The following is a 23,454-nucleotide window of genomic DNA, read 5'->3' as shown; positions in this document are numbered from 1 at the left end:
GTATGGGTCGAAGGGGGTCACAAGATGACCTATGATCCCTTTTGATGCATTCCATTATGATATATGTCCCTAGGGGTCCTTGGACCCCTAAGAATGTATTAAAATCATTTATATGAGTCGAAGGTGGTCATAGAATGACCTATTCCATGACGACATATGTTGCTAGGGGTCCTAGGACTTTTAGGGACATATTATATGGGTCAGAGAGGGTCACAGGATGACCTATGACCCCTTCCAATGCATTTCAAGATGACATATGTCCCTAGGGTCCTAGGACCCCTAGGGACATATTAGAATCCTTTATATTGGTTGAAGGGGGTCATAGGATGAACTATGACCCCTTTCGACCTATTCCATGATGACATATGTCTTTATTTATATGGGTTGAAGGGGGTCATAGGATGACCTGTGATCCCTTTCGACACATTCTATGATGACATATGTCCTTAGGTGTCCTAAGACCCCTACTGAGATATTACAATCATTTATATGGATCGTAGGGGGTCATAGGATGACGTATGACTCTTTTCGACGCATTCCATGATGACATATGTTCCTAAGGGTCTTAGGACCCCTAGGGAGATATTAGAATCATTTATATGGGTTGAAGGGGGTCATAGGATGACCTATGAACCGTTTCGACACATTCCGTCATGATATATGTTCTTAGGGGTCTTGGGACCCATAGGGACATATTAGAGTTGTTTATATGGGTTGAAGGGGGTCATAGGATGACCCGTGTTTCCTTTCAATGCATTCCATGATGCCATATGTCCCTAGGGGTCCTAGGACCCCTAGGGACATATTACAATCGTTTATATGGGTTGAAGGGGGTCACAGGATGACCTATGACCCATTTTGACACATTCCATGACAACATATGTCCCTAGGGGTCCTAGGACCCCTATGTACATATTAAAATCATTTATATGGGTCAAAAGAGGATTTTGTGATGATATATGTCTCTAGGGGTCCTAGGACCCTTAGGGACATATTAGAATCACTTATATGGGTCATAGGGGATCATAGGATGACCTATTACCTCTTTCAATGCATTGCATGATGACATATGTCTTTAGGAGTCTTAGGACCCCTAGGGACATACTAGAATCATTTTATATGGGTTGAAGGGGGTAATAGGTCCTTTCGATACATTCCATGATGATATATATCAACATATTAGAATCATTTATATGGGTTGAAGGGGGTCATAGGATGACTTATGACCCCTTTTGACATGTTCCATGATAACATATGTCTCTAGGGGTCGTAGGACACTTAAGGACATATTTGAATTTTTTATTTGAGTCGAAGGGGGTCATAGGTCATCCGACACATTCCGTGATGACATATGTCCCTAGGGGTCCTAAGATCCCTAGGGACATATTATAATCATTTATATGGGTCCAAGGGCCCCTTTCAACACATTCCATGATAACATATATCGCTAGGGGTCCTAGGACCCCTAAGGACATATTAGAGTCATTTATATGGGTTAAAGGGGGTCATAGTGTGACCTATGACCTCTTTTGACACATTCCATAAAAATGTATATCCCTAGGATGCCTAGAACCCCTAGGGACCCATTGGGAATGCGTCGAAAGAGGTCACTAAGGGCCCTAGGGACATATGTTGTCATGAAATGCATCGTAATGAAGCATTTTATGACAATATTATATTTAATAATTATATAATATTGTATATTTTAATAATAGTAATAATATATTATTAGATTATATATCAATAATAATCATATATGTTACTATATTATAGATTTAATAATAATAATAACCATATATATTATTATATATAATAATTTAGTCATATAATATTACTATATATATTTAATAATAATAATATATATCATATATATTAAAATATTATATTTAGTTATAATAATAATAATTATATTTATAACTATATTTTATTTAATAATAATAATCATGCATATTACTATAATATAATAAAAATTATAATAATATGTAATAATAATAATATCAATGTCCATTCTTTCCTGAATTAAATTTCTCTCTAAAATAGTCGAAAGTTTCCCTCTTAAATTTATTTCCTCTCAAATTTCCCTCCCTCCAAATTTAAAATTGAAAAAATATCCCCTCTCAAATTTTTCTCCTAATTGGTGCGAAACATTTCCAAACGTGATCAGATATCTAATTAGGCTTGGTATTTTTCAAGACTTTTCGGTCAACCCAAAAAACATGTTTGAGAAGGGTTTCACTGACACTCAGATTTCGTGTAGCCATTTGACAATTTTATTTTCATCGAAATTGAATGAAACAAAAAAGGTTTGATTATATCACTCTCAAGATTCCATTGATATAATTGCTATCGAATTCTGAGTTTGATAAGTATTTATTAGTTAATTTTCAATTACGATTATTGTAAAGTGCTAATTGACATAATGATTGAAAAATAGCTATAACGTTTAAATGGTATAACATTTTTTAAATCCAAAAGTTGCGTCACATTCTATGCTTCACCTAGTATAAGAAAAATGAAAAAAAAATTAAATTTGGTAAAATTTTCTATTAGTTAAGGTAGTTAGACACATGAGTTTTTTTTTCCCAAAAATGTTTTAGTAAAATATTCATATTTAATTATTTATTTGGAATAAAAATATTAAAAAATATGCGTCACATCCGAGCATGAGTCTACTTTTTATATCTATAATTATATTAAAAAAATATTATCATTTGATTTTGATTAAGGTGGTTAGACATACACCTACTTTTTATTTTCACACTAAAATTTTTGTAGTATTGCATTAAAATCCAAACTTTTGTCCAATCAATTCTTTTTTTCTCTAGATAAGGCCTAATAGTTTAGAAACTACATTCAATTTCTTATAGATTATTTTCTTACAACTTTTTGATATAAAGTCCATAACCACTTTAAAATTATGTGTCAAGTTGACATAACCCTGATTTGCTAGTTTTTCACTACCACTTAAGGCCATAGTTTGGCACACCATGATCCTGCAAATACCCTTTACATTTATTTAATAGGTCTCTTAAGTTTTTAAAATCATAGACCATCATGAATGTTAGAACTCTAGATTCTCAGGGCAAGAGAATGTCCTTAGCAAGACAATATATAAAAAGTCTTGATTTGCTTGTATGCTAAGGACATTACCCTTGCCTATAAGAGTCAAAGATATAATGCTCGTGATGGTCTATAACTTAAAATACCTAATTAGAGACTTCTAACAAAAATGTAAAATGGTTGCGTTTTTCAACTCCACCTAGTGTCCTATGCATATGAATTGAGATTGCATTTGAAGTATGGCTTCCTTCTATATTGCCTGAAACTAAGATATTGATACAGTTAGTTGTCATGCAATCATAGGTTAATGTTGAGCTTCATTTAGTTTAAATAATAGTTTAATATTCTCTACTAATCAAGGCCAACCATGTGAATGTAGAAGCTCATCTTCCCCCCCATATCCCAACATCTAAATTCCCTATTAACATCTAAAATTCATTTATTCTATTAATAAAATGTAACATTCATGACTTATCACATGATAACATTCATTAACACATATAAGTTTCATTAGAACATTGACATGAACATTAAAACATAAGATTCATATGAACATTCAATAGAACATAATTAAAACATCGAGACATAAACGTTAGTCATTATCAAATAAGTTACATAAATGAGAATAATTTATTTTTTGACTTTTTCTTTTTTGGTCCTTCCCTATATTGTTGTAGAGGCATATCCATGTTGTCATCAACATTTCTTCTCACCCGTGGACATGATCTCACTATCCTTTGCAAAGGTGGGTCCTCTACAATAACAAATAAAAGGGTTATCTTTAAAGAATTTGAGACTTTAAAGAACATAAGCGTGTCACTCTTTACCTTGTCCAACCACATCATCTCACCCAATGGCTTGAACCTCAATAGAATCATTAGGAACAACCTCTAAATCCCCTGCAACTACAATACAAGATGTTTTCTTAATCCCAACACATATCATAATTAAATTTGTATTACTACACCAAATTTAATTTAAAATGTTTAATTCTATTAACAATTCAGAAATCAAAATTCTAATAGAAAATATATACCTTTAGTAATACAATGGGCATTCCAATAGATGCCTCCAGAGTGCTTGGATGGTGTGTCATGATTGTCAAGTTGTAATAGAATCTAAATATATAGTGCATTTATCAACTACACACACACACACACACACACACACACACACACACACACACACACACAAGACAAATACTGAGAAATTTTAATCAGTTATTTTAATACATATAAAATATTCACTTTAAAGTTTTAAACAAATATATAGTCATTGTTTACTTACTTAAAACAAATATAATGACTTATATTTTTGGAACTTAATATCAAATAAAATAATTGCTAAAGTATTCAAATTGAAATAAAAATTAATTGACTTATTTACCTCATCGATAGAACTAGTAGAAGAGTCCTGCACACTAAATACAAAAAGTCATTCATCCACAACTATATAGCCTTGTATGTAGGCTATTTTCTTGTCCTCTTCAAAATTTGTTTTTTAAAATTCCAAGGCCTACATTTGTGCTTGGTATCATAAGTTTTTTTTTGTAATTAATTTCATCAAGACTGAATTGTTTTCAATTTATTAATATTTTAATATATATATTTTCATCTACTTATACTTACAATTCATGCAACAAGTTTTGAATATCCACTCGAACTGAGCTTGTGTTGCTCGTTCATTTTTTTTGCTTAAGTTGGCTTTGATGTGTTAGGCAACCTATGTGCAGTTTAAAATATGTCAGATTACATAAGTATTAAGAGTAATTAGTACATAGTTTCATTAATTTTTAATATTATGACATACCTTCTTTCCTTGGGTGCTACTATTTCTCCACCATGTCTTGTGCTTTTCTCAATGGCAACCTTTTCAATATTCTCCCACTCAATAATAGTAATAGAGGGGGGCTACTCATAATAAGGGTTGTGTTCCATTTGGGTCCTGTATTTTTACCTAATATACTTCGAAGCTTGGCCCGATTTCTCAAGGAGCCTAAGTTTCTGAAAGATGTTGAGTCCAAAAAGTGTTGTCATGGCATCAATGAGTTTATCCTTTAACTCTTTAGTTTGTAAAATCCACCTTTTAAGAAAAGAAGAAAACTATTAGATTCATAAATGAATTGAAGCTACCTTTTACTTTACTTGAAGAAATGGATCAAAGGAAATCTAATCTAGTGATGATATCAAAATATGATACCCTGTGCGTATGGTTGGCCCAAATATTCACAAGCATTCATTATTAAGTTTTTCATAAAATAGATTACTCCCTACAAGAAAAATAATGAGATTAGTATTTATTGCAAGGGACTACATAGGAGGTTAGTGCATTTGATTATGAGTATAAGATTGTATAGTAAAAGAAAGGACCAATCTTTAAAGTACCTAGAAGTTGGGCTACTCTTAGGGGAAGTCCATATTCATTGCTCATAAGAAATTGATCACAATTCTTTAGTGTTCCTATACATCTAACAAAGGTACATTTAGGAATGTCCTCATTGCCTCCTACATAAAATGAATCCAATATTACAAAATGCTCCCTAAGAAATAATACTTCAAGTGAAATAAACACATGAAAAGTGAGCCAGAAAAAGAGTAATCTACATACTAATAGATGTTTCCATCACATCTATGGTCATCCAACATGTTTTTGACATTATAGTTAGTATACCTCTTTGGTTCTATTCCTTGTAGTAGGTGTCATAGTGAACATAGGATCAATTCTAGGTGTTGAAAAATAAGATTATTAGAGAATAAAAAAACAAGATTGTTAGAGCTATTAAAAAAAATTGTTTGAGCAATACGCAAGTGTAGGATAGAACATGCAATATACTTGAACCACCTAAAGTATCTACATCTGAGGCATGAATCTTTAAACTATTCAACATCCTCTAGAAAAATAACACATGCATTTTATTTAATGACATGAATAAAAGAGTATACTATAAAAACCATTATTGAACTTTTCTTATAATTAAAAATTACATTAATACTTACTGTATAAGTTTGAAATAGGCTCATCAACTCATCCTCTATCTATTGTATTTGAGAAATCTGAGGTCAAATTGATGCCAATTGAGTTAATTCTCTTGATAGTGCATGAAGGACCTTTTATAGTGTAGCCACAAGATTAGTGGCTGATGCTGCAAAATCAATAATGAATGGGTCATGCTCATCATGTGGCTCCTCATGGGCTACTTGTTCCTTTCTCTTTTCCTAATCAACACTCATTTGTAAGAACAATATTATTAGTGCTATATATAAAATCAATCCAAAATAGTATAATAAATATGTATTAACTGTAGACACCTAAAAACCTTTAGAAAATAAAGTTTTTTTATTTTCTGAAAAAGTCCTGATGACATCATCATTTATTAATTAATTAATTTTTTTTTATGCCATTAAATCCCTTTATCTTAATTAAAAATATTTAATTAATAAATCCCTCCAAAAAATGTTTAAATCTTGTTTAAATCTTATTTCCTTATTTATTAATTATTTAATTAATAAATTGACCAAAAATCTTAAAATAAATAAAAAAATTATTTTTTGCCCAAAACTTGGCCAATTTCCTTAAGACCACTAACCTCTTCCAAAATCTTCTAATCCTTCTTTAATTTTGATTAAAGGCTAATCCCATCATTTCCTACCCCTAGTCCCAACTCAAAATATTTAATTAAGATTAAATATTAATCCTCATGTTTATTTAAAAAGTTTTAATAAATATCTCCTCAACCCAAACCCTTGAAATAAATAAAACTTTATTTATTTCCTAAAAATCTAATTTATCCTCATCCTAAGAAGTTCTAGACTCTTCTAGAAAGTCTTCATCCTCATCCTAGAAAATTCTAGACTATTCTAGAAAGTCTTTATCCTCATCCAAAGTCTAGACTCTTCTAAGAGATGTCTTTAAACCTAATCCTAATCCCCTCCTAACCTTGTCACATTCCCTAAACATGAGTTAAAACTTTCTAACCCAAGCCAAAGTTAACAAATATCTCCTCTTTCACCCACCCTCATTAAATGCCATCCACTTGCCTATCCCTAAGCTAATCCTAAACCATCCTAATCCATCCTCTAATCATTTGCACAAGCCTAAACAAGCTTAAAACCTTCCTAATCAAGGCCAAGTCAAAATTTCTCTCATCACCCTCAAAATATCTCAACCATAAAACTTTATGAAGTCCACTAGGTCATAAATGACTCTTACAAGCCCTTTTATTGCTTTTACAAGTCATTATGAGGGTCTTTATGAAGATTTTATCTCTTGAGCCTCCTTTGTTGACTCATCCTTCCCCTTTCCTCCATCCTCTCACCATGTGACATGTGTCACTCCTTGATTGGCTATAAGGAAGCACAATCCATGTGCTCTCCTCTCATGCAATCTGAGCCCTCCATAAGCTTTTTCCCATCCTTGCATCTTAGCCCTCAATCCCTCAAGCCTCTTGCCTATAAATTGGATCCTTCCCCTTTGTAAAATAACACAATCCATGAAGTAAAGTTATAATGCTATTTTGAGAGCCAAATCCATACTAAAGCCATCTATCCACACCAAAAATCCACAATCATCCATTGAAGCCTTTGGAAGCATATTGAGCATACATCCTATCTATTTAGACAAAGCCACTCAAAAAGAGAGCTTCTTATTGAGAGAGTCCATTAATGGCTCATATTCTCAATTGAGAGCTCATCTTAGTCTATCTTGAAGTTTATGAATTTTGTTTAGTTTGTAGAAGCTTTATTTAAATTTAGTTTCTATTAGCATACTAACATTGCTCATATACATTAACATATTTTTTGTATCTAATTTGTACAATAACAATGATTTTTACCTATCAGGAAGAAGAAGTCCCATAAGAACCATCATTATCGTGTATATTGTGTGACTATTGATCTATAATATAGCACTGTATTTCAAAAAAAATTATCAATACATGTTAAAACACATGTGTTATTATTCTCAGTTAGCAAGAAATATAATAAAACATTAATGGTGTGTTGGATTCATTGACTGGAGTAGATTTTAAATGTGCATAGTACATAGCACCTCACCCATGTTCGTGGCCTTGTTTGTATTTTCTGTTTGCCTCCATATATTTATTTTATTGCACATACAAATATGCGATTTCCCTTGCACGCCTAAAATATGTAATTGGTTCACTTCTTAGTTGATGTAAGTTGTGTAATATTTATAGAAGCTCAATATTCCATGATTCTTTTGGCCTCTTGTCAATGTATATAGCTATAATTTTACTTTGTGCACTAACATTTGTTGTATATAATTTTCTATGAGTGCATACCTACACATATGCATTTTTATCTAACAATCTACATCCAACTACTATAATCATAGCAATGTCTAACATACTCCATCAATTCAACAACCTTGTTGTAAGAGACCTTTATTCCATCCATGGAAAATAGGCCCAAAGCATGTAATGAGGATGGTGTTATGTGATATATCCTCTCTCCAACACAAATATTAGTATTTATTGGAGGAAGTTCATCAAGGACCCATTATTTCTGTAAATGTTTATACATAAAGGGTACATTAGAGTCATCTTCACTCTCATCATCATAAGAACATGACCCCCTTGAGAAAGGAATTTTTTTACATTCTTATTGAATTTATTTCTAATATTTTCACCTCGAGTCGATATCCTTGATTTAGACATACTAAATATCTCACTTTCTTCTTCCATTCATACATTTTCCTTGCTCGAGGAAGACTAATCTAACAAATACCTATTCACTAGTACCTACACTCCATGAAATTAGAGAGATAAGTTAAAATGAGAGAGATATTTTACAAATGGTAAAAGACATTAATCTCTATGGGGTGTACTAACTAACTCCCAATCATGATCCACTTCTTCCTATTTCTTGGTATCTTCTTCTTCCATCACATTATACTTCTATTGGACTTCCTCTTTGATCATGCCTAAAAAAAAATGACCAACCCAATTTATGTGGAACCTCTGAGTAAAATACCTACTCACATTGGCTTGGAAGTACATAAGGCTCATCCCCAACTAGGTCAACAACCTTGTATTAATCATTGGAAATCCATTCTCATGCTCAATAATAGTTCTATCAGGATTATTTTGATTGAGTCATAGTTTGTACATACCATTTGATGATGAAGAGAACTATTTTTAAGGGATTAAAGTCACAGTCAAATATATCAACCAAAATGTCATAGTATCTATTTTGAGACTCTCAAGGATGTAAGTCATTTCTAGATGAAATAGTGGTCACCTAGAAGACAAAACTTATCCTAGAATCACAAGTTCTCTCTGTGCCATCAAAAATTTTGATATGAAATTTATAACCATTGCATAACATAGTTTTGTGGTGTTTCGCCTACAATAATGTCAAACATGTATAAACTATTGCATCACGATTTCGAAAACATATGGTTCAGTAACAAACTTTTAAGTACTTGAAGATTTATTAAACCATATGCTAAATATATTTCCTTTTGTGTAATATTGATATCTCCATTAAATGAGCTTGTATAACCAATGACAATAAAAATCCCCATTTTAATTCATGACCGTAATGTTGGCATCATTTAATCCATACCATCATCTAATCTTGATTGTTTGCAATAAGAAAATGTATTGCATCCCACTCTTTAGCAATTGTACAAAAGTAAATAGATGAATTACAACATGTTTATTTTGAAGATTAATAATTAATTAACTATAATAAAATATCATAATTTATTTACCTTTCACTTTACCAAATCTATCGTCGCCCACCAAGTACTCCCCTTCAAAATTTTTAATGGAGTCAAGATCCCAAATGCTATCTATATGGGTTTTTCTTGCATGATTAGGAAGATATTGAGTAACATACATCATCAACTAGTATACCATATCTCTGTCAACCATAGAACCATCAAGATGTGCTCTTTGTCAAACCAAACCCTTTAAAAATTCCAAGTGTCTCTTAACTATAGACATTGACCTAGGTTGTACAAGTCCACACAATTCAATCTTCTCAACTTGGTGTATGAGGTAGTGTTCTTGTGTATTGAAAAATGTTGGAGGTAGACACTATTTCATTTCACACATTAGTTGATGAATTCTTTTCTTCCAATATTTTATATCTTCTTTATGGATTGATTTAGATGAAAACCACCTACAAGGGATTCAAAGCACAAAAATATACAAATACAAGACTTAACAATATATTACTTATTTGATATATTGAACAAATATCACTGTTTACCTCATGTATTTTTGAAGATCATCTATTACTTGTTTGGTATTATTGTTGAAGTTATCTGGGAGTGGTAGGATTGTATAAATTGGTTTTGTAGGTCCACATGAGAATGAAGAAGACAAAGGAACTCATAATCTATCTCATAGTGTTTGCAAATTTTTCAAGCTTATAGGTGGACAAAGAACTTGAAATTCTTCTTCCTCTTCTTGTCTATATTCTTCTTATTCCATCTAGTTCTTCTTCTTCTTCTTGTGGGAGATCTTGGCCATTTTTTTTTAAGGAAGCAAAATCATACACACTTCTTTTTAGTGCTTAAAATGAACCCCCAAATCATACTTAAATCCATTGAAAAATTAAAAATTTGCAAAAAAGAAAAAATATTTTAACAAGTGAAACTAAACCAATCTAATCATTTGCATCCTTGCAACATCAAGGTTTTAGATGCATTCATGCAAAATTAGGAACACTTCATTTTTGAGAATTTAAAAAGAACTTCAAGTTTCCATTTCAAAAGGTTCAAAATCAACACTAAGTGCACACTAAAGTTCTTTTAAAAAATCTCATGAAAACTAAGAGTCCTAAATGGTTGCAAAAAATTTTCCTAAAAGCTTTGTTATTTGTTCCAAACAAATGTCTTATTGCAAATTTTTGAATGTTTCTTAGGTTTTTCATGCATCAAAACAATCTAGGAATATCATTTTTGGGCTTAAAACATGCAAACTAGCACACAAAATCTTGAATGAAAACCAAAGTCCAAAGAGTCATTTTCACTTTTGAGTCCAAAAAAATCTTGAATGATCTAAGGTTAAAACAAAACACTTCAAAGTTCTTAAAACAACACACAAAATCTCAATCTTGAATGCTCAAAAGAAAACACTTGAATGTTTAACCACTTGTCTTCGAATGCATGTTGCTAAAATCACTCTTGAATGCCATGGATTAAAATCAAATTTTCCTTGAATGCATGATTCAAACAACAAATCCAATCTTGAATTCTAAGGATCAATTAACCATTGCAATATCAAACACTTCATTTGGAGCTTCTAAAAATTGAACAAAACAAATCTCTTTTCCACATGCAATCTAGGTAAAGTTTGATTTTTGGACATTTAAGAAACCTTGTTAAGTTAAAATACAAATTTTCAAAAATCAATTTGAGTAGTTCCTTGGACTCACCTCTTTTCTAATCACCCATCAAATATTAACCATTAGTTGCAATTACCCTCTACAATTACCCTCTACAATTACCCTCTAAGAATTGTATCAGTCTAGGGTAAATCTTGGATTAAGGTTTCCCTGACAGCCAGTTGTAAATTCTTTAATTGGGTGGCATTCCAAGTGAATGGCCTAAAGTCTTCTAACAAGGATCATTTCTAATAGGGTTATTGAAATCCCTTAACTAGATCACATTTAATAGTGTGTATTGCAACCTTTAACAGGTTTGGCCTTTCATAGGGCATCACTTTAGAAGAGTGTAAAGGAGCACAATGTTACTGGTGGTTTTTCTCAAATTGGGTTTCCACATAAACCATTGTGTCAAGTGTGTTAATGAATTTATTATGTTTCATCCTTCCATTTCTACAAGTTGAGTTGACAGTAACCTACAAGTTTTTAGTGATTGCATAATCTTATGGATGCATGCATGAGTATGTTTTATGGGTTCACTAAGCTACAAAAAGTTTTATTTGTACATTTGGACCTTCAAAAATTGATTCACACCTCAGAAAACTAGTTTGAAAGTACTAGAAGCACAAAGATTGAGATGTCTAAAAGAGAATTACCCAAGCTCAATAGAGATAACTTTCTTCCATGAAAATTTTTGATGAAGTTACACCTTGGAGGACTTGGAGATCATTCACAATCTACCATTTCTATGGAACATGTTGATCCTATTGGTCCCTCAATTGGTAAAGATATGAGGAAGAAGAAAGAACACAACTAGGCAATGTCAGAGATTGCCTCTACCCTATATTATGTCAAGTTTGATGATATCAAAGGACTTGACAGTGCAAAGAGAATGTGGGATGCCTTAGCTACCAACTATGGGGGAGATGCAAGTGTTCTAAGAGCTAGAGCTGAAAGTCTCAGAGGTAAGTTTGATGACATGAGAATGGAAGAAGGTGAGAATATTGCTCAATGTGTTGAAAGGATAAAAGAAGTTGTCAGTCCAATAAGAAGAGCTATTGGTAATATAGATGATGAAACTATTTTAAGCAAAGTTTTGAGAACACTGCTACCTATATATGCTATTAGAGTTTTCTATAATTCAAGAACTAAAATGTATTCTAGTGAATAAGCTATCACTTGAAGTTTTGGTAGGTAGACTCACTTCTTTTGAGCTATCTAAGTTTCATAATTACAAACCTAAAAATATTGAATCTACTTTCAAAATAAAGGTGTCATTAAAAGAACCTGATAAGAAGAAGAAGAAGAAGAAAAATAAGAAGTATGTGTCCAGTGATAGTGATACATATGAGGAGGATGTTGAATATCTTGAAGCACTACTTGCAAGAAGATTCCATAAAGGTAAAGGTAAGTTACCCATCATTTGTTTCAATTGGAATGAGGTTGGTCATATTACTGCTAGATGTCCAGAAAAGAAGAACTACAGAGGTGGTGAAAAATACAAGAGTAGAAGAGATGACGATAGTAAGGATTACAAAGACAAAGGCAAGAAGTCTCACTACATTGCTGAAGAGAATGATTCTGATGAACATGATGATGAGGTAGTATATATTGCAATGAAGGATGAATTTGATGAAGATGAGGCAATTGCACTTGTGACGTGTGTGAACAAGAATGATAGATGGATCATTAATAAAAGATGTTCACATCACATGACTAAAGACAAAATTAAGTTCATTGCCTTGAATTGTTATGATGGAAATAGTATAAGATTTGGTAATGATGCACCGTGTTTGATAAAAGGAAAAGGTTCTGTCAAATTCACATATAAGATTTCATGTGATAATGCTTACTATGTTGAAGGACTAAACTATAACTTTTTGAGTGTGACACAACTAAACAATCTAGGATGCAAGGTTGAATTTGAAAATAAGATTACAAAGATATATGATACAAGTGGGAAACTAATTGGAAAATGTGATCAAACTAGAAGTAATCTATTCTATCTTGATATAGAGGATGCTACTTGTCTTGTTGTAAATTTTGATGATGTATGGCTATGGCACAAGAGGTTATGTCATGTTAACTTTGATAACTTGATTAGTATAGTAACATGAAGAATGTTAGAGGTTTGCCTAAGTTGAAGAAGCCTAATAATGTAATGTGCAAACAATGTCAACTAGGAAAAATAAAAAAGTCAAGTTTTAAGAGTAAAAGTTATACCTCTAAAGGAATACTAGAGATTGTTCATACTAATTGTTGAGATGAAAAATTACATGCTTCATTTTTAGTCCCAGTTCAAAATTTGATAAATCAAGCCCCATAAATGCTTGTGTAATCGACTATGCCTTTAAAGCCCTTAAGGTGTTCAATGTTTCCAACACCTTTCATTTAGTTTGCCTAAATGTTCCATGATGATAAATTGTCATTCTGAGTTATCTGACAAAGTCTTATTTTGAACCAATCATAAATCTGCTTTCTACCCCAATTAATATGTAGAATCTAGTCAAGAACCTATTACTTTATGCGAATTTACCACATCTTTTGAAATCCTTTAGCCCCTTCTCAAATTATTTCTTAGGGCATGCCTTTTAAACCTTAGGCAAGTATGAAATAATGTCTTGTTAAATCTATTTTATGTTTAAGGTAATCATGGTTTATGTGGTTTTAAGTTTAGAAGAGTTTCATTTCAAACTTTCCATGCAAGTCTCGACAATCGTTGATCTTGTTCAGATCAACGGACCCTGCATTCCCGCATTTTAAAGATGTGAGGCCGTTACAAAATGCGAGGAAGTGCAAAGAGGGCACATAGCACAGTTTGATTATGTGGGTCCGAAATAATTCAAAGGTTGATTCACCATTGATCTTGGGTAGATCAACAAATGCTTCTTACCCGCAAGATGAAGATGAGCATGGTGTAAACAAAGCGAGCAAGCGCATAAGTGACATCTGTCCCTTGTGAAGACACAAGGGGTATTCATATGAGTGAAGAGGACAAGTCATGAACATCGTCGATTTGTGAGAGATCGACAGATGAAGCATACCCACATTTTCAAGATGTGCAACAAATAAACATTACGGGAATGCCACCTTGCGATGCGTGGCACAGTGAGACCAAGTGTGGAAGTGATGATGTCATGGGTGCGAAAGTTTTGAATGCTGTAGTTAGGTTTGTTAGAGCATGTGCATTAAAAGGTGATTTCTCATTGGTCAGGATCATTTTAGTGGGCTGCCAAATATTGAAATCTTGAATCACCATCAATTTAAGCCAGCATCAGTGGCTAGCATTTGCCCGCATTAAGGAATCTCAATATGTTTTTAATAATGTGGGTAAACAGGTTGTGGAAACATATCACAATTGACCAAGTCACACCATTTTGAAATGCCATGTGTTTTGTGATAAAGGAATAGTGCAATGGTTATTGAAGAGTTTTCCATCAACCGTTGATCTTCTTTAGATCGACGAAGGGCACTGGCCCACTTTATCAACATGCATGGAGATTAAGGAAAGCAGGAATGCATCGTAAAGACATGTGTCCTCAGTGATATCAAGTCCTACCTTATGAGCTTACATAGATCTTTCTCGACCATTGATCTTAGTCAAATTAATGACTGGTGCATTTCCACTTTATGAAGATGCTCGCAAGATAAGAAATGCAGGAATGCGCAAGCCTGACACGTGCGATGGAATCAGGTTGTTTATTCAATTCAGATCTACGGCTCTTGCATGTTTTCATTTCTTAGAAGCAAGAAGCACCAACTAAAAGAGGAATTACACACATGGCTAATTATGATTGGGTTATTTTGGACCAGCTTGTTTAGTGGATTTTGAAGTCATCATGTTCACATCTTCGACTTGTAAGATCTTTAGGATCGACGACACATATTTTGCTATTGAAGGTGGTTTCATTTTGCATATTAATGAGATTTGAAAACCTTTGCGTGTGAAAGTGAAGAACAGAATGTAACAGGTAAGATTTTCCCAATTTCAACTCGTGTGAGTAGAAATTCATGAGTCACCTCTGAACAGAAACAATTACTGCTAGGATTGAGATAAATTTGGCATGAGTGTCAAGTAGTTGGCTCAAGGATAAAGTGTAGAGTTATAGAGATAAAAAGAAAAGGCTTCAGGTAAGTTTGTATACCATAGTCTTTGCAATTTTAAGTCTTGTGTGATTTGTTCAAAAGATGATTCTAAGGATTTCACTAAGTTTGAGGGTGTGGATAGTGGAAGGATTGCTTGTTAAGAGTAATTGGTTCTGGAACACTGATAGTTTGAAAAATGATTTATTTATTTTCAAAGGATGGTTCGCAAAAGGAAAATGGTTAACTTCATATGCCTGTGTATGGTTTTTTGATAGAGGAAAGCTAGTAATCAGGTGTCGTAGTCAAGTCACCAGGGTGGTAAGAAGGACAAGGAACAAACTTGGTAAACTAACAACCTATTCGGCAGTAACATCATCTTTTAAACAAATTTTCAAAACATCTTAGTTTGATGCCAGGGTAGCAAAAATATTTGAGACCCTGTGCATAGTTTTGGAAGAGGGTGAAGAAGATTTTATACCCTTGGGTATAGTCTTTTTCAATTTTTGTGCATGTACCCCCTTTTTGTGTCAGTGGATGGAAAATTTTGGCAGGAAGTTGGTTAAGGAAGTAGACGTGGCTGGGGATCAGAGGATCCCTATTTTGTTATTTTTAATAGCCACATTGGTTTTTGGCTTCTGTACTGCATGCTAAGTAATGATTCTATTATTTTTGAAGCCTGGCATGATTAGTAAAGAGTGGGAAGTAAAGATGATTCTCATTCAGTAGTCATCTTGACAAAATCCATGGGCGTAGGTTGGTGCGTATTTTTTAGAGTTGATTTTGTCATTGATGGGGCCGTCTTAGCAGTTGAGCACATAATAAATTAGTGGTAGAGTCGAGTTAGCAAAAAGTTGTAATAGAAAGGAGCCTACAGGAGAATATTTGATCTACGTGATGTTCTGTTAATCTTTCTTCTTCTTTTTCTGTTATAAACTTGTGATATCTTTTTTAATGGACACTTGTCAATTCTCTACGCCTGAAGCTTGTTGCATCTCACATCATTTAAGTGAGATCACAGGGCTAGAGAGGGGGTTGTTGGTTGGTTTTCAATTTCTAGTTCTTGGAGCTCTGCTCAGGTTGTGAAAGCCACACACCCAGCATATCTTGTATGAACTGCATATGGATTTCATAGATAGTTTTGATATAGTAGTGTGACCTTGTATCATGTTTTATGCATTCCTAATGTACTTATTTCAAGGAGATAAATACAATGTGCAGAAGGTTTTGAATTTTCAATATAATTTTGTCTTCTTTCTTATTGAATTTGTAATTTTATATGTTCAAGAACAAAGAGCTTGAACCTATTTGCAATTGTTCGGTTGTATGTTTGAGGTTTGCTTGCCTTTGACTTGAGGAGTCATATAATTGCTTGTGGTTTTAGACAAGGTTACAGATTCATTAAGAAGGATGTATGAAAATATGGAATTATATTGGATATTGTTGCCTAATTCATAAAGTGAACAGACTGAACATGAATGTCTCAACATATGCCATATGTTGATTAATGTTCAAGGATGCGTAATTCTAAAGTATAAGATTGCCCTAATGGATAAGGCACTGGTCATTTGTAGGATCACTAAGTTTTTGCTACATATTGGACATGTTGTCTTTTCTCAATATAAATCAATCATTTTTCCCTTCATGTTGAAGTGGACATAAAAGTTTAAACCCTCACTCAGTTTATGAATAATATAGGTTTGCACCTAGCTATTGTAGAATATGTGTTGTTTCATAAGCCATTAGGAGATATTAGGGGTTTCATCTGCTATCATAGATCCTTATTATGTTTATTACACTAGTTCCATATGTCAGATCTAAAGAGGTTTACCCACCTAGGTTTTGTAGAGCCTAAAGTAGAAGAAGGGTTATGCCTTATAGTTGGCCCTGTGTCTGAAATGATATGTTGATAATGGGAGTTAGCTGCCCCTAGGTGTGTCATATTCTCATGGGGATAATTGAAAACCCTCTAGCATTTTCAAACACCAACACTAACTTGTGTGGACCAATTGAAGCACAAAGCTATAAGGGAGACAATTACATAATGTTGTTTGTTGATAAATATTCTAGGATGATGACACTTATGTTTTTGAAACAAAAATTTTATACTTTTCAAATGTTTAAATGGTACCTAGCAAGAGTTTAAAAGGAAATAGGGAAAAGTCTAAAATTTTTGAGATCTATCAGAGAAGGAGAGGTCACATCAAATGAATTTGAGATGTTCTGTAATGACAGAGAAATCAAGAGATAGACATCTGCCCCTAGAACTCTTCCAAAAATTGGAATAGATGAAAGAAGGAATAGATCTATAATGGATTGTGCTAGAACACTCATGATGGACAAGAATTTTGCTTTGAAATATTGAAGAGAAGTTTTAAGCACAAATATCTATACATTGAATTATGTGCAAATCAAGAAAGGTACTCATTCAACACCTTTTGAACTATGGTATGGATCCTCACCCAATGTAAAATACATTAAGGTATTTGGAAGAAAGTGTGTTACATTCTCAAAGATGTTAGGAATGGAAAGCTTGATGCTAAAAGTGAAGAAGGTATATTTCTAGGATACTCCACAAGAAGTAAAGCTTATAAGTGTTTAAATACTAACACTAAAAAAATTGTGGAAAGTGAAAATGTGAATTTTGATGAATATATAGAAGTACATGAGGCTAAACCTATGAAAAAGTCAGAAGAGTACAAATAATTTGTATACTTATATGGAAGAATGCTTGCTAAAGAAGATGCTGCAAATCAAGTTTCAAATATATAGAAAGTTATAGTGACTACCAAGTCACACCCTATGAATGCTGAGTTGCATTCAGGAATTGAGGTGCATTCAGATGCTAAGTTATAGAATGAAATGGATGCACATTCTAATTATGAGATTAGTACACATGAAAGAGATGCTGAGATACCTAACAAAGATATGCATAGTGATTTTGAAGTTGAAAGACAAAATGAAGAAATAAGAGCTAAACCAAAATTGTCCAAATATGTCAAAAGACATCATCCTACTACTCAAATAATTGGAGATAAAGATGCTACACCAATGACAAGAAACACATAGAGAAGTGAAACATGTTCTCTAAGTATGAAGGAACCCAAATTAGTAAGAGATGCATTAAAAGATATTGACTATTACAAAGCCATGGAAGAAGAGATTGAACAAATTGAGAAGAATAAAATATAGAGTCTAGTTCCTAGACTAGAAGACAAAAATGTGATTGGTACCAAGTGGGTATTCAAAAACAAGCTAGATGAAAATGGTGAAGTTACAAGAAACAATGAAAGATTAGTTTTCAAGGGATGTGCACAAGAATAAGGAATTCACTATGGAGAGACATTTGCCCCTGTTGCTAGATTGGAAGGAGTAAGAACTCTACCTACTTATGCTACTTACAAAGGTTTCAAAGTTTATCAAATGGATGTTAAATCTTCATTTCTAAATGGCATATTAGAGGATGAAGTCTACATAGAATAACTAGAAGGTTTTGTTGATGTTAACAATAAGAACATGGTATGTAGACTACACAAAGCTCTATATAGTTTGAAACAAGCACCAAGAGCATGGTATGAGAGATTTCATACTTATCTTGTGAAAATTAGATTTGAAGGGACCAATGATAATGGTAATTTGTACACAAAGATACAGAAAGGAAAAGGTATTTTGTTATCTAAAATATTTCTTGATGATATCATATTTGAAGGTCAAGATGCTTTATGTAAGGATTTTGCAAATCAGATGAAGCAAGAATTTGAAATGTCTATGTTTGGAGAAATAAATTTTTTTGTGAGTTTGCAACTATATTAGATGAAATATGGTATATATATCACTCAGTCAAAGTATGTCAAGGAAATATTGAATTTTTTTGGATTAGAGGATTCAAAACTAGCGAGTACACCTATGGCGATAAGACATAAAGTGCCAAAGAATGATGATTCTACTAAAGTGAACCAAACAATGTATAGGTCTATGATTGCCAAATTGCAATATGTAGTACATAATAGACCTAATATTACATTATCTATAGGGATAGTTGCAAAATTTTCTACTAATCCTAGGGAAAATCATTTAATGGCTATGAAGAGAATAATGAGATATCTGAAAGGAATAGAAGAGTTTGGTCTGTACTACACAAAAAATGAAAATTTTGAATTGAGAGCTTACATTGATGCTAATTGGGCTAGCAACATTGATCACAGAAAGAGCACCGATGGAGGAGCATTTTTCTTAGGCAAGAGACTAGTTACATGGACTATCAAGAAGCAAAATTGTACTTCATAAGCTATTGCTAAAGTTGAATATATTGTTGCTACTATAAATTGCATAAATATTGTATGGATCAAACAATTAATCAAAGGAATGAAGGAAGAAATCATAGAACCAATGATACTTTATTTTGATAATACAAGTGCTATCAATATATCGCAAAATCTAGTGATGCATACAAAGACAAAGCACATTACAATCAAGTATAATATTACTTGAGAGAGTTAGTTCAAGATAAAGAGGTGAAGATGGAATATGTTAACACAAAGGAGCAAATTGTTGATATCTTCACAAAACCATTACCTAAGGATGCTCATGAGTATCTAAGAGGTGAATTAGAGGTGATACCCCTATCAAAGGCTATCTAAGTAACAAGAGGAGTGCTTGGCATGAAACAAGCTAATATTCATATGTTACGCATTGATGTAGAGGATCTTACTTTAGTACTACCTAAAATAATTATAGAACTAAAAATTCAAATTAGTCACAAGCAAGGTGGCAGAGGGAGAAACTGAAAGTAACTACAAAAGCTTATATCTACATATTTTAGATGACAATTTTTTAGCATTGTTGTCAAAGAGGGAGATAGATCAAGTCAGTATCAGTATGATTGATGAGAAAGAGAGAGATGTCAAAGATATCAAGAAATGTCTAATCAAAGAGATAGAGGGAGAAATCCTAATCTACCTAGTCAGAGGGAGATATAGTAAGAAGGGAGTTATACGAAAGAGTGAATTTTGTAACCTAACTAGAAGATGGAATTGATAGAGGGAGAAATATCAATACAAGATTTATTTTTGGTATTGTCTTACTATTTTAACCTAGTTAGTTTAGTTGATTTGGTTGATAAGTTTGGTTTGGCATCAATGCCAATGAGGGAGATTTTTAAGATTTGATTGAAAAAATCATTGTTGATAAAGATGATTGGAATAAGGAGATCATTGAAGAAGACTATGTATTTCAATAATTTTTTTGTCATTGATGTCGAACCTACTATTGAAAGGGCTTCCCCTTGACCCCTGGAAGAGGGATTGATTGGACCGGATGACTATCCTTCCTTCCCTTGAACCCCACTGGCATGAGCCCATTAATACCTCACCCCCAACCCGATCACTCCATAGAATTGTAGGGGCCCTCCCAACCCCCCCTTTAGAATAGTAGGGCTATCTCCCCCCACCCACCCCTGCAGTCGATCCGTAAATCTATCCCCCACTCTGCATGAGGTCTCCCTCTGCAGCAGGGATGTAGTCTATTATTCGAATGGTTCATTCCCTATCCGGAGCAATAGGAAACTGGGTCGAGTCCCCCCTATTCCCTCTATTCCTTCCCCCACTCATAGATAGCCTCTCCGATAGCCTCTCCAATACATATTCCCTACTGCTAAGTAGGGGCAGTCCCCCGCCCATGAATAAAGAGTAGTATTTAGCAGCCTTTAGTATCAGTCCTCCTTATAGCTACTCACTCGTGGCCCTCCTTCCTAGATACAGGTATGGACCCGAATGAATAGATACTGGTGGAGGCAAAGGAAGGGACTAATGATATTTATTAATCATCAGGCTTGCTAGACCATATTCATTTCCTGGGGCTTCAGATTGGTAAGAAAATTGATTATAAGATTCAAGTACTATCACTTAGTTGATTGATGAAGAGAATTTGATCAATAAGAGGTAACAATAGAACCTAGAAGAAAGGTTGAGTTATGATTATGTAATGAAGTACAAGGATCAATTAAGACAGTGATGACATAATGTATTGATGATGTACTTAAGGTTACAAAGGCTAGTTACACTTAGAAAAGCTTAGAAGAATAAGTTACAAAAAGTTTATCTACCAAGCTTGACCGAGTGGATGGTAGGTTTTGAGCAAAGTTTGTGCAAGCTAAGTAGAAAATTAGTTGGAGCCAAGTAAAAATTCATTCTAGTGTATGCCAAGAAAAATAGTTGATGCTAAGTAAAGTTTACTTGATGCCAAGCATCAGTAAACTTTAGTAGATGCTGAGTAATTTCATAGTTGATGTTGAGCAATGCAAGACACATGCTAAGTGTTAGAAGATTAATAATGTCGAGCTACTACATTATTTAAAAGATCAAAGATTCGATGAATTTAAGCTAACAAGCCGATATTCTTGGATTTTGTGAACTAGGTGGAAGAAAAGGTTGATGAGCTGGTGGCACAAAATTTGAGGTAAATTATTTTTAGGTGAATTCAAATAGATTCTAGGAGAGATTTCTAGAAGAGTTATGAGATATGGGGTAGATACATTGTATCCTACCTAATCCATTCAAACTCTAAAATTGGAAGATGGAAAATGAGTGAGAAAATATCTTAATTTCCTACTTATAGGAATGTCTATTCATGAAGAAAATTTGTTATGTTCGAGAACCTAAGGGAGATAAGGAGTCAAGGGTTTTGCTTCATCAAGTGACCTAAGAAGAGAGACGAAAATGGCATGTTAAGCAAGAAGGCTGAAGGAGATGAATGTTTGATAGGTGAACAAGCTATTAGAGTTGCAGAGTATGAAGGCCAAGTAGAAATTAGGACTGAATAGAGAACTGTAATCTACAAAAGAAGTTGTAAGTTGTATAAGATCAAAGCTCAATTTTTACTCTCTAACAATTGTATCAGTCTAGGGTAAATCCTTTGGATTAAGGTTGACCTAACAATCATTTGTAAATCCTTTAACTGGGTGTCATTCCAAGTGAGTGGCCTAAAGTCCTCTAATAAGATTCACTTCTACCAAGGTCATTAAAATCCCTTAACCAAGTCACATTTAATAGTGTGTATTGTAACCTTTAACAGGGTCAACATTTTGAAGGTCATCACTTCAGAAGAGTGAAAAGGAGTAGCATGTTACTGGTGGTTTTTCCCATATTGGGTTTCCACATAAATCATTGTGTCATGTGTGTTGATGAATTTTTTATGTTTCATGCTTTACATATTTTGAAGTTGATTTGACAATAAGCTACAAGATTTTAGTGATTGCATAATCTTATGGATGCATTTATGAGTATGAATGTTTTATGGGTTCACTGAGCTATGAAAAGTTTTATTTTTACATCTAGACCTTGGATAACTAATTCACCCCCCCTCTCAATTATTCTAAAGTATTCCAACCCGTAGCAGAGAAACCTACTAAATTCTATGGGATAACATTTTAGTCCCTTTGAAATGGTCAATGATTCCGTAATGACCTTCACAATCATCACTTGCATAATTAGCCAAAAGAACACAATCAAAATATATAATTTCCATACATAAACCATTAGGTGGAGAGACACTACCTTGAATTCTATTATATTCCAATTGCTATAGGTGAGGATTCATTCTTTGTGGCTTTGATGCAGTCTCTTCTTTTCCATTGAAAAGATTTTTTTTAGCACTTTGATACTTATGATTTATTTGGAGGAAGTACTTATACTCATCAAACACCTGCTTTCTTAAAATTTTGGAATGACAATATTTTATCTTTGGACCACACATTAGACATGAAAATTTTCCCTTTGTTTTAAGACCTACATGATAATGATACAATTGGTTTAAATATTTTCATTTTTGGAATTAGTATTATCGTGTACAACAAGATTTCAACATAACATGCCATAGAAATGTGTCAACCCTAGGACATCATGAATTGTCCACACAAGGATTACATGGAATTGAAATTGATTTTGTCCAATTGGTCTTG

Source organism: Cupressus sempervirens, chromosome 11, assembly GCF_028749045.1.
Source record: "Cupressus sempervirens isolate cs-2001-9-10 chromosome 11, ASM2874904v1, whole genome shotgun sequence".
Lineage (NCBI taxonomy): Eukaryota > Viridiplantae > Streptophyta > Pinopsida > Cupressales > Cupressaceae > Cupressus > Cupressus sempervirens.
The sequence above is the reverse complement of the archived record's forward strand: the minus strand, read 5'-3'. Positions refer to the sequence as shown.